The sequence below is a fragment of the Triticum aestivum genome, chromosome 1D (genome assembly GCF_018294505.1).
Source record: "Triticum aestivum cultivar Chinese Spring chromosome 1D, IWGSC CS RefSeq v2.1, whole genome shotgun sequence".
Classification (NCBI taxonomy): Eukaryota; Viridiplantae; Streptophyta; class Magnoliopsida; order Poales; family Poaceae; genus Triticum; species Triticum aestivum.
The window spans coordinates 125,275,071-125,289,592 of NC_057796.1; the positions used below are offsets into that span (position 1 = coordinate 125,275,071).

At 48.2% G+C, this 14,522-nt stretch overlaps 1 long non-coding RNA gene across 1 annotated transcript in view; it reads right to left on the reverse strand.

The window, feature by feature from the left end:
- Positions 1–11,267: 11,267 nt before the first annotated feature.
- The window catches only part of LOC123180719 (uncharacterized), a 7,151-nt gene continuing 3,896 nt past the window's right edge, over positions 11,268–14,522 (reverse strand). The window contains exons 3-4 of the long non-coding RNA XR_006491206.1: positions 11,914–12,051; positions 11,268–11,835 (exon numbers count right to left, since the gene is read on the reverse strand). This is a non-coding gene — a long non-coding RNA (uncharacterized lncRNA). The remainder of the gene's footprint in view (positions 11,836–11,913; positions 12,052–14,522) is intronic.

The window sequence follows — 14,522 nt, forward strand, 5'->3', positions numbered from 1 at the left end:
CAAGAAAGGCAAGGGTAAGAAGAACTTCAAGAAGGACGGCAAGGGAGTTGTCGCGCCCGGTAAGCCAGTTGCCGGGAAGAAGCCAAAGAATGGACCCAAGCCTGAGACTGAGTGCTTTTATTGCAAGGGAAGTGGTCACTGGAAGCGGAACTGCCCCAAATACTTAGCGGACAAGAAGGCCGGCAACACCAAAGGTATATGTGATATACATGTAATTGATGTGTACCTTACCAGTACTCGTAGTAGCTCCTGGGTATTTGATACCGGTGCGGTTGCTCATATTTGTAACTCAAAACAGGAGCTGCGGAATAAGCGGAGACTGGCGAAGGACGAGGTGACGATGCGCGTCGGGAATGGTTCCAAGGTCGATGTGATCGCCGTCGGCACGCTGCCTCTACATTTACCTACGGGATTAGTTTTAAACCTCAATAATTGTTATTTAGTGCCAGCTTTGAGCATGAACATAGTATCAGGATCTCGTTTAATTCGAGATGGCTACTCATTTAAATCCGAGAATAATGGTTGTTCTATTTACATGAGAGATATGTTTTATGGTCATGCCCGCTGGTCAATGTTTTATTCTTAATGAATCTCGAATGTGATGTTACACATATTCATAGTGTGAATACCAAAAGATGTAAAGTTGATAACGATAGTCCCACATACTTGTGGCACTGCCGCCTTGGTCACATTGGTGTCAAACGCATGAAGAAGCTCCATGCAGATGGACTTTTGGAGTCTCTTGATTACGAATCATTTGACACGTGCGAACCATGCCTCATGGGTAAGATGACCAAGACTCCGTTCTCCGGAACAATGGAGCGAGCAACCAACTTATTGGAAATCATACATACTGATGTGTGCGGTCCAATGAGTGTTGAGGCTCGCGGAGGCTATCGTTATGTTCTCACTCTCACTGATGATTTGAGTAGATATGGGTATGTCTACCTAATGAAACACAAGTCTGAGACCTTTGAAAAGTTCAAGGAATTTCAGAGTGAGGTTGAGAATCAACGTGACAGGAAAATAAAGTTCCTATGATCAGATCATGGAGGGGAATATTTAAGTCACGAATTTGGCACACACTTAAGGAAATGTGGAATAGTTTCACAACTCACGCCGCCTGGAACACCTCAGCGAAATGGTGTGTCCAAACGTCGTAATCGCACTCTATTGGATATGGTGCGATCTATGATGTCTCTTACCGATCTACCGCTCTCATTTTGGGGCTATGCTTTAGAGACTGCCGCATTCACTTTAAAAAGGGCTCCGTCGAAATCCGTTGAGACGACACCGTATGAATTATGGTTTGGGAAGAAACCTAAGCTGTCATTCCTATAAGTTTGGGGATGCGATGCTTATGTCAAGAAACTTCAACCTGAAAAGCTCGAACCCAAGTCAGAAAAATGCGTCTTCATGGGATACCCTAAGGAAACCATTGGGTATACCTTCTACCTCAGATCCGAAGGCAAGATCTTTGTTGCCAAGAACGGGTCCTTTCTGGAGAAAGAGTTTCTCTCGAAAGAAGTGAGTGGGAGGAAAGTGGAACTTGATGAGGTGATGGTCACCCCTTCCGAACCGGAAAGTAGCGCAGCGCGGGAAGATGTTCCTGTGGTGCCTGCACCGACTGGGGAGGAAGTTAATGATGATGATCATGAAGCTTCAGATCAAGTTCCTACTGAACTTCGTAGGTCCACAAGGACACGTTCCGCGCCAGAGTGGTACGGCAACCCTGTCTTGGAAATCATGTTGTTAGACAACGGTGAACCTTCGAACTATGAAGAAGCAATGGCGGGCCCAGATTCCGATAAATGGCTTGAAGCCATGCAATCCGAGATAGGATCCATGTATGAAAACAAAGTGTGGACTTTGACAGACTTGCCCGATGATCGGCGAGCGATAGAAAACAAATGGATCTTTAAGAAGAAGACAGACGCGGATGGTAATGTTACCATCTATAAAGCTCGACTTGTCGCTAAGGGTTATCGACAAGTTCAAGGGGTTGACTACGATGAGACTTTCTCACCCGTAGCGAAGCTGAAGTCCGTCCGAATCATGTTAGCAATTGCCGCATACTATGCTTATGAGATATGGCAAATGGACGTCAAAACGGCATTCCTTAACGGCTTTCTTAAGAAAGAATTGTATATGATGCAGCCGGAAGGTTTTGTCGATCCTAAGAATGCTAACAAGGTATGCAAGCTCCAGCGCTCCATCTATGGGCTGGTGCAAGCATCTTGAAGTTGGAACATTCGATTTGATGAGATGATCAAAGCATTTGGGTTGACACAGACTTATGGAGAAGCATGTGTTTACAAGAAAGTGAGTGGGAGCTCTGTAGCATTTCTCATATTATATGTGGATGACATACTGTTGATGGGAAATGATATAGAATTCTTGGGAAGCATAAAGGCCTACTTGAACAAGTGTTTTTCAATGAAGGACCTTGGAGAAGCTGCTTATATATTAGGCATCAAGATCTATAGAGATAGATCAAGACGCCTCATTGGTCTTTCACAAAGTATGTACCTTGACAAGATATTGAAGAAGTTCAATATGGATCAGTCCAAGAAGGGGTTCTTGCCTGTATTGCAAGGTGTGCAATTGAGCACGGCTCAATGCCCGACCACGGCAGAAGATAGAGAAAAGATGAGTGTCGTCCCCTATGCCTCGGCCATAGGGTCTATTATGTATGCCATGCTGTGTACCAGACCTGATGTAAACCTTGCCGTAAGTTTGGTAGGAAGGTACCAAAGTAATCCCGGCATGGAACACTGGACAGCGGTCAAGAATATCCTGAAGTACCTGAAGAGGACTAAGGATATGTTTCTCGTTTATGGAGGTAACGAAGAGCTCGTCGTAAAGGGTTACGTCGATGCTAGCTTCGACACAGATCTGGATGACTCTAAGTCACAAACCGGATACGTGTATATTTTGAATGGAGGGGCAGTAAGCTGGTGCAGTTGCAAGCAAAGCATCGTGGCGGGATCTACATGTGAAGCGGAGTACATGGCGGCCTCAGAGGCAGCACAAGAAGCAATCTCGATGAAGGAGTTCATTACCGACCTAGGGGTGATTCCCAATGCGTCGGGCCCGATGACTCTCTTCTGTGACAACACTGGAGCTATTGCCCTTGCGAAGGAGCCCAGGTTTCACAGGAAGACCAGGCATATCAAGCGTCGCTTCAACTCCATTCGTGAAAGTGTTCAAAATGGAGACATAGATATTTGTAAAGTACATACGGACCTGAATGTAGCAGATCCGTTGACTAAACCTCTCCCTAGAGCAAAACATGATCAACACCAGAACTCTATGGGTGTTCGATTCATCACAATGTAACTAGATTATTGACTCTAGTGCAAGTGGGAGACTGTTGGAAATATGCCCTAGAGGCAATAATAAAATGGTTATTATTATATTTCCTTGTTCATGATAATTGTCTATTTTTCATGCTATAATTGTGTTATCCGGAAATCGTAATACATGTGTGAATACATAGACCACAACATGTTCCTAGTGAGCCTCTAGTTGACTAGCTCGTTGATCAACAGATAGTCATGGTTTCCTGACTATGGACATTGGATGTCATTGATAATGGGATCACATCATTAGGAGAATGATGTGATGGACAGGACCCAATCCTAAGAATAGCACAAAAGATCGTGTAGTTCGTTTGCTAGAGCTTTTCCAATCTCAAGTATCATTTCCTTAGACCATGAGATCGTGCAACTCCCGGATGCCGTAGGAGTGCTTTGGGTGTACCAATCGTCACAACGTAACTGGGTGACTATAAAGGTGCACTACGGGTATCTCCGAAAATGTTTGTTGGGTTGGCACAGATCGAGACTGGGATTTGTCACTCCGTATGACGGAGAGGTATCTCTGGGGCCACTCGGTAATGCATCATCATAATGAGCTCAAAGTGACCAAGTGGTTGGTAACGGGATCATGCATTACGGTACGAGTAAAGTGACTTGCCGGTCACGAGATTGAACGAGGTATGGGGATACCGACGATCGAATCTCGGGCAAGTAACGTACCGATTGACAAAGGGAATTGTATACGGGATTGATTGAATCCTCGACATCGTGGTTCATCCGATGAGATCATCGTGGAACATGTGGGAGCCAACATGGGTATCCAGATCCCGCTGTTGGTTATTGACCGGAGAGTCGTCTCGGTCATGTCTGCATGTCTCCCGAACCCGTAGGGTCTACACACTTAAGGTTCGGTGACGCTAGGGTTGTAGAGATATTAGTATGCGGAAACCCGAAAGTTGTTCGGAGTCCCGGATGAGATCCCAGACGTCACGAGGAGTTCCGGAATGGTCCGGAGGTGAAGAATTATATATAGGAAGTCCAGTTTCGGCCACCGGGAAAGTTTCGGGGGTTATCGGTATTGTACCGGGACCACCGGAAGGGTCCCGGGGGTCCACTGGGTGGGGCCACCTGTCCCGGAGGGCCCCATGGGCTGAAGTGGGGAGGGGAACCAGCCACTGGTGGGCTGGTGCGCCCTCCTTGGGCCTCTCCTGCGCCTAGGGTTGGAAACCCTGGGGGTGGGGGGCGCCCCACTTGGCTTGGGGGGCAAGCCACCCCCTTGGCCGCCGCCCCCCTCAGATGGGATCTCCAGGGGGCCGGCGCCCCCCCCCCCAGGACCCCTATATATAGTGGGGGGAGGGAGGGCTGCAGTACCCTAGCCCCTGGCGCCTCCCTCTCCCTCCCGTGACACCTCTCCCTCACGCTTGCGCTTGGCGAAGCCCTGCCGGGATCCCCGCTACTTCCACCACCACGTCGTCGTGCTGCTGGATCTCCATCAACCTCTCCTTGCCCCTTGCTGGATCAAGAAGGAGGAGACTTCGCTGCTCCGTACGTGTGTTGAACGCGGAGGTGCCGTCCGTTCGGCGCTCGGTCATCGGTGATTTGGATCACGACGAGTACGACTCCATCAACCCCGTTCACTTGAACGCTTCCGCTCGCGATCTACAAGGGTATGTAGATGCACTCCTTCCTTCTTGTTGCTAGTAAACTCCATAGATGGATCTTGGTGATGCGTAGCAAATTTTAAATTTCTGCTACGATCCCCAACACTTAATTGCCTAGTAAGCTGAGGTGACAAGTGTTTTCACTGTGATGAACTCGGTCACACCGGTTTGTTTTCTTTTGTCCAACCGAATTCTTTCGGTGCCGCCGAAGCACACAACTCGGTGCTACCGATTTCACTGCAGAAAAGACAGCTTGCCATGTGTTCCTGCATTCTTTTTACTCCAGCTTCACTCAATGATTCTTGTCCTCTACCAGCATCATATTCGACTTGCTGCTTTGCTTTGTCACTCAAGGACCAAACCCATTTGAAACAAAAATCCAGAAGAACCCTTCTTGGAAATTGATGTCAAAGGGGGAGAGAGAGATCACATCAAAGCTCAATCATTTTTATAAAGGGAGAGAATGCTCAGGGGAAGAGTGTAGAAACCCCAGATGCTTGGTGTTCAAGAGGAGAGAAGTCACATGTCTTTAAGAGGGGAAAGACATGTTCATATTTGATTGTTTGCATTAGCTCTGTTTCTTGTCTTTGCTCTGATTTTCTGTTCCCTATCTTCTCCCAGTATCCCATGCTATATTCAGGGGGAGCAAGACATCTAAGGGAAGGAAATTCTTGAATTCATTGCATATCTTTACCTTTGGGGACATGTCTATATCCAATAGAGTGCTCGGTACTCACTCTCTACATGTCATCCCAGTCTTGGTACTCTTGCGGTTTCTTTTGTTTGCTCTAGCTAGTAGGTGCATCTGTGTTATCTAACCTTGTTTACTCAGGTTCATTCCTTCCTAAGCCAACTCAAGACCACAAGGTAAGTATATGCATCACAGTCATGTGTATGAGGATTTCTTGCTGTTGTACATACTGTTTGCAAGAAGGACTCATGAGCATGAAGGTACATTTCCCATATTCACATCATTTGCTCTGATGCATATAGCCAAGATACATGTAACACATTGCTTACTCTGTCATGCTTATGCATTCACATGCTCCTATATTCCATATTTACATGTTTGCGTACATGTAGGGGGAGCCTATGCATGTTACATGTCTTTTCAAAGCTTTACTTGTTATTCTATATATCTTTATCTAAAGCTTTGACATATGTTGTCATCAATTACCAAAAATGGGGAGATTGAAAGCACAAGTGCTCCCTGGGTGATTTTGGTAATTAATGTCAACATATCTCTTGTTGGACTAATGCTTCTACCTAGTATGTTTCAGATAAGTTCAACAATGGAGTGGCATGGACTAGAGGATGTGGAACCCCTTCAAGATGCTGAGGACAAAGGATTGGCTCAAGCTCAAAGCTCAGGACTCTACATTTTCTATTTTAGTGGTCCAAGATCACATTGAGTCCATAGGAAAGCCAATACTATTAAGCGGGGATGAGGTGTTGCTTAATGGCTTGCTTGCTCAAAGTGCTTAGTGATATGATCCAAAGCCCTTCAACCAGTTTCTCACATCCACATATGTCCCAAACCAAAAGTCAAACTCGGCTCCATCAAAACTTTCTATCCGGCGCCACCGAGTTCAGTTGACATAGCCACTGTCAGAAACCCTAATCGGTTCGGTCTCATCGATGGGATCTCGGTCTCATCGAGATGGGCTTGCAAACTCTCTGTTGCCTATTGCAATAATTTCGGTCCCACCGAGATATGCAATCGATCCCGCCGAGTTTGCTTGGCCAACTCTCTATTTCGCTTATTACCGAAATAAGTCCCACTGAGTTTGTGTAATCGGTCAAACCGAGTTCAGGCTTTACCCTAACCCTAGCACATCGGTCCAACCGAGTTGATCATATCGGTCCCACCGAAATGCCTAACGGTCACATTATGAACTAAATCGGTCTGACCGAGTTTCACGATTCGGTCCCACCGAGTTTGGTAAATTGTGTGTAACGGTTAGATTTTGTGTGGGGGCTATATATACCCCTCCACCCACTCTTCATTCGTGGAGAGAGCCATCAGAACATGCCTACACTTCCAACATACATTTTCTGAGAGAGAACCACCTACACTTGTGTTGAGGTCAAGATATTCCATTCCAACCACATAAATCTTGATCTCTAGCCTTCCCCAAGTTGCTTTCCACTCAAATCATCTTTCCACAAAATCCAATCCTATGAGAGAGAGTTGGGTGTTGGGGAGACTATCATTTGAAGCACAAGAGCAAGGAGTTCATCATCAACACACCAATTGTTACCTCTTGGAGAGTGGTGTCTCCTAGATTGGCTAGGTGTCACTTGGGAGCCTCCGTCAAGATTGTGGAGTTGAACCAAGGAGTTTGTAAGGGCAAGGAGATCGCCTACTTCGTGAAGATCTACCCGAGTGAGGCAAGTCCTTCGTGGGCGACGACCATGGTGGGATAGACAAGGTTGCTTCTTCGTGGACCCTTCGTGGGTGGAGCCCTCAGTGGACTCGCGCAACCGTTACCCTTCGTGGGTTGAAGTCTCCATCAACGTGGATGTACGATAGCACCACCTATCGGAACCACGGATAAAAAATCTCCGTGTCTCCAAATTGCGTTTGCACACTCCAATCCCATCCCTTTACATTCTTGCAACTTGCATGCTTTACTTTCCGCTGCTCATATACTCTTGTCATGCTTGCTTGATATGTATTGTGAATGGTTAAACTTGTGCCAAAACTCCACATCAACTTAAGGAAATTAAAAACTGCTACTTTTCTTCTTAGAGTCTATTCACCCCCCCCCCTCTAGACACCTCTTCTCGATCCTTTCAACATTGCATTTGCTCCCTCCAAACTCCTCCCTTTACCTTCATGTGCAATGTTTTACATTTCGCTGCTATACTCTTAGACTTGCATGTGTAGGTTGATTGCTTGACTTGTGCTAAGTTGCTAAAATCTGACAAAACTTAAAATTGGGAAAAGGCTAGATTTTTATTTGGTCAAGTAGTCTAATCACCCCCCCCCCTCTAGACATACTTTCGATCCTACAGGCGGTCAGTGCCGCAGACCTCCGTTCCCAAGCTCACTTTGCAGCGGGCCAATCCCCGAGTTCTCTGGAGCCAAGCTCTGAGGAGGAGGAAGCCGATCCAATGTTCATGGCGAAGGTCGTGGTGCAGAAGCCAACCGATGCGTATGAGACGATGGATGTCGAGTTTGCGCCGGCGTCCGGGTACCCCATGGTGCAGGCGGACCGGCGGTTCAACCTGGCGATCCTAAAGGAGGACCGGGAGGCGGAGGCTCAACTCGACGCGGAGCGTGAAGATTCCCCTGCCATCGAGGCCCTCCTGCATGCGGAACTAGATATCGTGGATGTGAACTGGGCGGCGGAGGCTCAACTTGATGCAGAGCGTGCGGATGCTGCTGCCATCGAGGCCCTCGTGCAGGCGGAACCAGACGTCTTGGACTTCAACCGGGCGGCGGAGGCTCAACTCGACACGGAGCACGCAGATGCCACTGCCATCGAGGCCTTCCTGCTGGCAGAACCGGACATCCTGTACTTGAACCGGGCGGTGCTCGCGTCCGTGCAGAGCGCCCGCACGCTCCGCATGAATGAGTAGCTGGAGGCCGAGGACAACCACGGTGCGGAGACACACGTCGGCAGCTACGGCTGGTTCGCGCCGGCAACCAAAGACGACGAGGCTGTCTCGTTCCGTGAGCAGTGATAGTTTTTCTTTATGTTGTTATTTTTAGGGATCTTTTGCTGTGTAAAAACATATATTTATGCAAGTCGCCTGAGTTTCATCATTTGGTCAGTCGACCATTTCAGGCGGTTGGATGAATATCCTATGTCTCCTAACCCTTCTTCTTCCTCACCTCTTCTTCTTCCCCAACAGACCACCGCACGGGCCGTACGGATCTTCCCCAACATGCGGTTAGATAAACATACTGTATGAACGAAAATTATGTGTCAGTGGTAGGATGGCTGAGCTTGGTTTGATCACATGCGGTAGCACGTGTCAGTGAGAGTGTGTTCCCTTGGTTGGGTTTGCTGCGTGTAGGAGCGACCGTGTGAGGGTGTGGTGCGACCACGACAGCCGTGCACAAGTGTACCACCTTTTCATTTGAAAACTTTAGGCAGGATTGGCAAATATGTGTGGCGAAGTATGGCAATGCAAGGCCTAGACCCAAACAGGATACAAGTACGTACGTAGGAGTACTACTTGTGTTAAAAAAGAAAGGCGGGGTTTTCCTTCGCGGGATTGATCGATACAAATCCTCGTTTGACGTGTTAATTAATGCGTATTTTTCTCCAACAACAAAGAGCTAACCATATCACTCATCGCTTGATTAATGCAGCGCCACGCAAACCAACCTTCTCACTTCCGCATGCATGCAAGGGTATATTAATGTCCTTGGTTGCTAGTACGAGGCAAACACCATCAATTTTGCCTCGATTAGTGTTAGTGGCCTTCTTCAAATTGTATTTTTGATACTGGCCTTGTGTACAAAAAAATGGAGGTAGTAACTATTTGACTTCCTTCCCCATTGCGGTGACGTTGACGATATCTCGAACATTGTGGTTTGGCGAAGTGCGTTCGACGGAGAACACCATTGTGGGAGACCACGGTAAGTCATTCGCAAGTGCCGCCTACAAGCCGAGACAATCGCCTTATTTGCATCCAGGAAGTCCGTTGAACCAAAGGACGTGTAAATGTACTAGTACTACACAATAGCGTCGTCCATCCAGCTTAGTGCGGTAAGGTGGTTTCTTGAACAAGACGATGGAGAAGCGGAGTCAGCGAAGAGTGAAATGATGGTTGCTTCGTCCGTGCTTTGATTTGACACCTCACTGCTTTGTGATTTGTGATAGAAGGGACTGGGGAGTAGACTCTGTGCTCTATACTATACATGTGTCCAAGCACGGGAGAAAGAGGAGAGAGGTTGCATTTTTCTATTCCTTCAATCAATCAATTAGGGAGCTTTGGTTCCATCTTTTTGACTTTGGCAGCACCGTCCACAATGGTTCCCATCGACGCCAAAAGCTATTTTCACATTTGGTTGCACATTGTGGATACCCTTAATCGTACCACTTGGTTTTCCTCCCGCGTGCTATCTATACAAATCTCAATTATATTGATCTAAAAAATTATAGTATCAAGATTAGTAAAAAGAAGATGATTTTGTCGCGCGGATGGTGGGGGAGGTTTCTTATTTTTAGAGGATGTTGGCCTGGCGGTTTGCTAACATACGTTCCCATGTGTCAGTGCTTTACCAAGGCGATCCGCGTCCCACATGAGGAAGAACAACGGCAGAAGCAACACGTGGTTAACTTGAAGAAGATGAGGGAGAAGCGGATTCAACAACAAGTGAAATGATGGTTGCTTCGTCCCTCCAACTTAACCGCGGGAAAGGTGGAGCTTTGTGATTTGACACCTCATTGCTCATTACTACGCCGGCGCCATGACTGGGGTGCCCTACCCCTGCTACTCTGCACTGTTATTTCGGTATGGCACGTGGACCCGGTTGCTTGATGTCCCACATGTCGGCGAAAGGGACTAGAACATTTGTGAAAGCGAGCGCTCCACTCTTATGACGGAGGAATACACGACACGGCGACCCAGTGAACTATTACTTGTACTAGTAGAATGCCCGTGCATTGCTACGGGCTACAATACATATACATGAATCAAATAAATGATTAACATCGCCTCCAAGGTCGACACTCATTTCTCCCTCGTACGCCTGGGCGTATTCAGGCATCAAACCGGCACCCATCATGCTCTTGAAAATCCAATCATCTGAACAGTCAGGGCTCCCCCAAATCCAGCACATATGTGAGGAGAAATGTGGTTGTCTGGACTATCCAACATGTTATCTCCAATACACGGCCCCATCCCCATGATGCACCCTTCCTATTTTGTCCTCTATTTTAAACCGGATGACGCCCACTTCTCCTTCGTCATCTCGCCCTCTCTCCTTCACACCGGACTTCCCCAGAGCCGCCCTGATCCCCTCCCCCAGTATTCATGTCGATCCACCACGACCATCAAGGTGGATGAGGCGTGCGCTGCCCATGACACCCCCTAAGCCAAGAAGGCAGATCTGATGTCTCTTGAGCCATTGTCACGTTGTAACATATAGTTGAATGATGTGCATTACAACGAAACAATAATATGATGTTTGTTGTTGGGCATGCGACTGGTACACCATCGTGTTCGTCATTAACTCTTGAAGCAACCAACCAATGCATTTACCCTTCTATCGTAACCAAAAAATTATATGACTTGATGAAAAAAAATATATGAACCGCTCGCTCATGCAATTTATTATAAAGCCATCTCTAATGAAATTCAATTTCCTACATTATCTAAAGTTGGAAAATTATTCTACTAATACAGTCGTACCACGTGCCTCAGTTTACGAGTCATTCCTAGTATGAAGATGCACAAAAGTTATCATACATATAGATTATGTATGACATACCAAATGAGGAGGTGGTGGCATTGTTGTAAACCATCATAAAAGGCATATTATCTCATGGTTCTTTAGTTTGTATGATTGTCCCAATGGGTGTTAGATTAAACGGTCATTGGTCTAGTTGCAACCTGTAAATATGTAAATGTCCTTTCATCAACAATAATCATCCTTGATAAAATGAAGGGATAGCCACATGTCTATCGGTATTGTAGCATCCCAAATTAATTGCTCTGAAATAATTGGTCTACTAAAAGAAGAAAACAAAATACACAACAATACCACACTATCACTGCCATAATTCAATAAGAGACCATCTACTAATGTGCTCAACAAGGGAAACACCCAATGGAAATCAACATTGTGCCCTTCATGTTCAACTTCAAGGTTTCAACCAATATGATTCCCCTTGCTACAAGCAACGAACTTTAGTTGCCAAACCAACAAATCACAATCCAGCGATAACCAGATCCAGAAAATCATAACTCACCATGAAACTGAATCCCCAAACAATAAACAACCGCAATGGACTTGTGCCTCGATGTAAGGGTGGATCCAAACAGCCGATGTCTGATCATTGGCTTAGGCACACTCTATAGTTGCAATAGGTTATTACATGTCTTGTAACCTGAAGCAATACCTAGCAAGTGTCAGAGTATAGTTGCAATAGGTTAAGTAAAAAGCAAATAAGGGGGTGCAAACTGTCACGTGCTTTCCGCTGAAATTTTTGTCAAGAGAGATAATTAAACTAAGCTAGTATTGATAAGTGTTGACCTGTCATTGGTTTTACGTGGCCATACAAATTTATTTGAATGAAAAGTAAAACACCCATAGTGATAGCTCCAGCCAACAACCAAAAATGTAGTCTCGCAGGATATAAATGAACATGCATAGTCATCATATTCAATAAACTGTTAGACCACAGGCGACCTAGAAAAACTTTGGAGATTCTCAAGTTATATGGATTTTCTAGCTTACAAGTCTGCACTACTGCTCGGTTTTGTATCTTGTAAAAATTGGTGCGATTTCGTTTACAACACGATGTTTAAGTGGCACCTCCATATAGGATTACGGCCTTCATTAATTTCACACAAGCAACCTTGCACTATTCTAGTGCCTCGAACAGAAAGACAACAAGGAAGCAAACTTGCTTGCTCAAAAGAAAATATACAATATGGAAATTTTACACTGTAATTTCAAGTCCAATTTAGACAGCTCCAAGTCAATCAAATATACAGCTCATCATGACAGAACTGTTCTGTTTATGAGACATATCTGTAGGGTATAGTACAATAGTACACCCAAAACCAGCTCTAGAAAGAAAGCACAATGGTTATCACCAAAAAGTCCCCCGCATCGCCTCCTAGGGGCGGCTCGGGCGGAAACCCCATCCACCGCCGCCGGTCCCCTTCCACCCTCCTCATCCCCTCACCGCCGCCGGCGCACGCCACCGGGCAAAGCTCGCTGGTGGCCGGCGGCGGTGGGACCTGGTCCTCGTGCACTCGCGGCGGGGAGGAGCGCTCCTCCCGCTGGTTAACTTGCTCTGGATCTGCGTGGCGCGGTGGCGGCTGGTCTCGGGCGGCGCTCCGGCGGGCTGTGGCGAGGTGGCTCCTGCTTCGTGGTTCTCTGGTGCAGCGTGGGGTGGCAGCAGTGCAGGGCACGGTGCGGGGCGCACGCGGCGGTGCTGCAGGCCCGATCTGGGCCGTGCAGGGGCGGCGTGGAGCTCGGCCGATGTGCCGGCGGCCGGTTCCGGCGCGTGGTGGTGCAGCGGTGCTGCTGCTGTTGGTGGTGGTGGCTTGCGGCCAAGGGCGTCGAGGGGCGCGGCCGAAGAGCGCCCCAGCTGCGAGTGATGCAGATCCGGTCTCCGGCGGCTGTGCTGGCGTGCATGGGGCGCGTTGGTGTTTCTGTTGCTTGGCCGCGGCTCAGAACCACGGTGGTTCTTGGCTTCGGGCAGCACTCCTCCGTTCCTGTCGGCATGGTGCTTGGCAGAGCACGGTGGCTTGCGCTGCGTCCGGTGGCTGTGCGTCCGGAAGGCCATTGATGGATCTGTCGCCTCGTTCTGGTGGTTGGCTGCCGGTGGTCTCCGCGAGGTGCGGTTGACTGCGGTGGACCGAATTTGGTCACGTGCGGCGGCGGGCTGCAATGACTCTTGCTCTGTGGTGGTGCAGGGAGCAGCGATTCGCAGTCTACCGGTGCTCCTCGAAGGTGGTCTGCTCACTTGGGCGAAAGCCACTGCTCCTGCCGGAGTCGGCGATGGTGACGCCCGCGGGTGCCGCTTACCTCCTTGGAGGCATCGCTGTCATGGTGACTTCCCCTTCGAGGCTCCTGGGGAAACCCATGTTCCTGGTCCGTCCGGAACAGCCGATGGCGGCGCTTTTCGCGTCGCATTCCTTCCTGAAGGCATCAGCTTGGTGGATTGTGTGATGGCTGCTCACTGCGGGTTGGACGGTGGTGGTGGCGCGGCCGGCTTGTGCTGGTGTGCTCGGAGAAGCGATCCGGGTGTAGACTCGGCTCCTTGATGCCCTTCGGCTTCGCCGGCGGTGCCGCTGTTGTGATGTAGACTCGGCTGCGTGTGACTCTTCGTCCGGGTGTGGACTCGGTCGCTCGTTGCCTTTCGGCTGCACCAATAGCCTTGAGGCATCATGGATGGTCTCGGTTGATTGGAGCTCTTCGTCTACGGTGGTGGTGTTCTCGTGCGGCTCAGGTTGGTAATGGTTGCTCAAGACCCTCTCATGGTTACCGTTGTGTTGCGGCGAGCTTGGTGCTCTTGGTGTTGTCTCGGCTCATCTTTGCTCAAGGATGGCGCAAGATGCCTCTCAAACTGCTATTCGTTCCGTTTTTCTGTGGCGGAGCCCCAGTCAAGGTTCGTGTCTGGGATGACACTCGTTGATTGTGGATGCTCCTGAGTTGTGCCATGGGGCCGGTATGCCCGCCGATGCGTTCGGCTGTTTGCAAAGTCCTGGTATTGTGATCTCTCGACGACACCCCACATCTACTTGTGTCTCTCATGCTGATGGTCTTATGTCTGCCAGCTAGGCCGTGCCTTGTACAGTTTTCGGCCCGGTTTCCCTTATAAACGGGGTCAATTTGTTAAGGTTT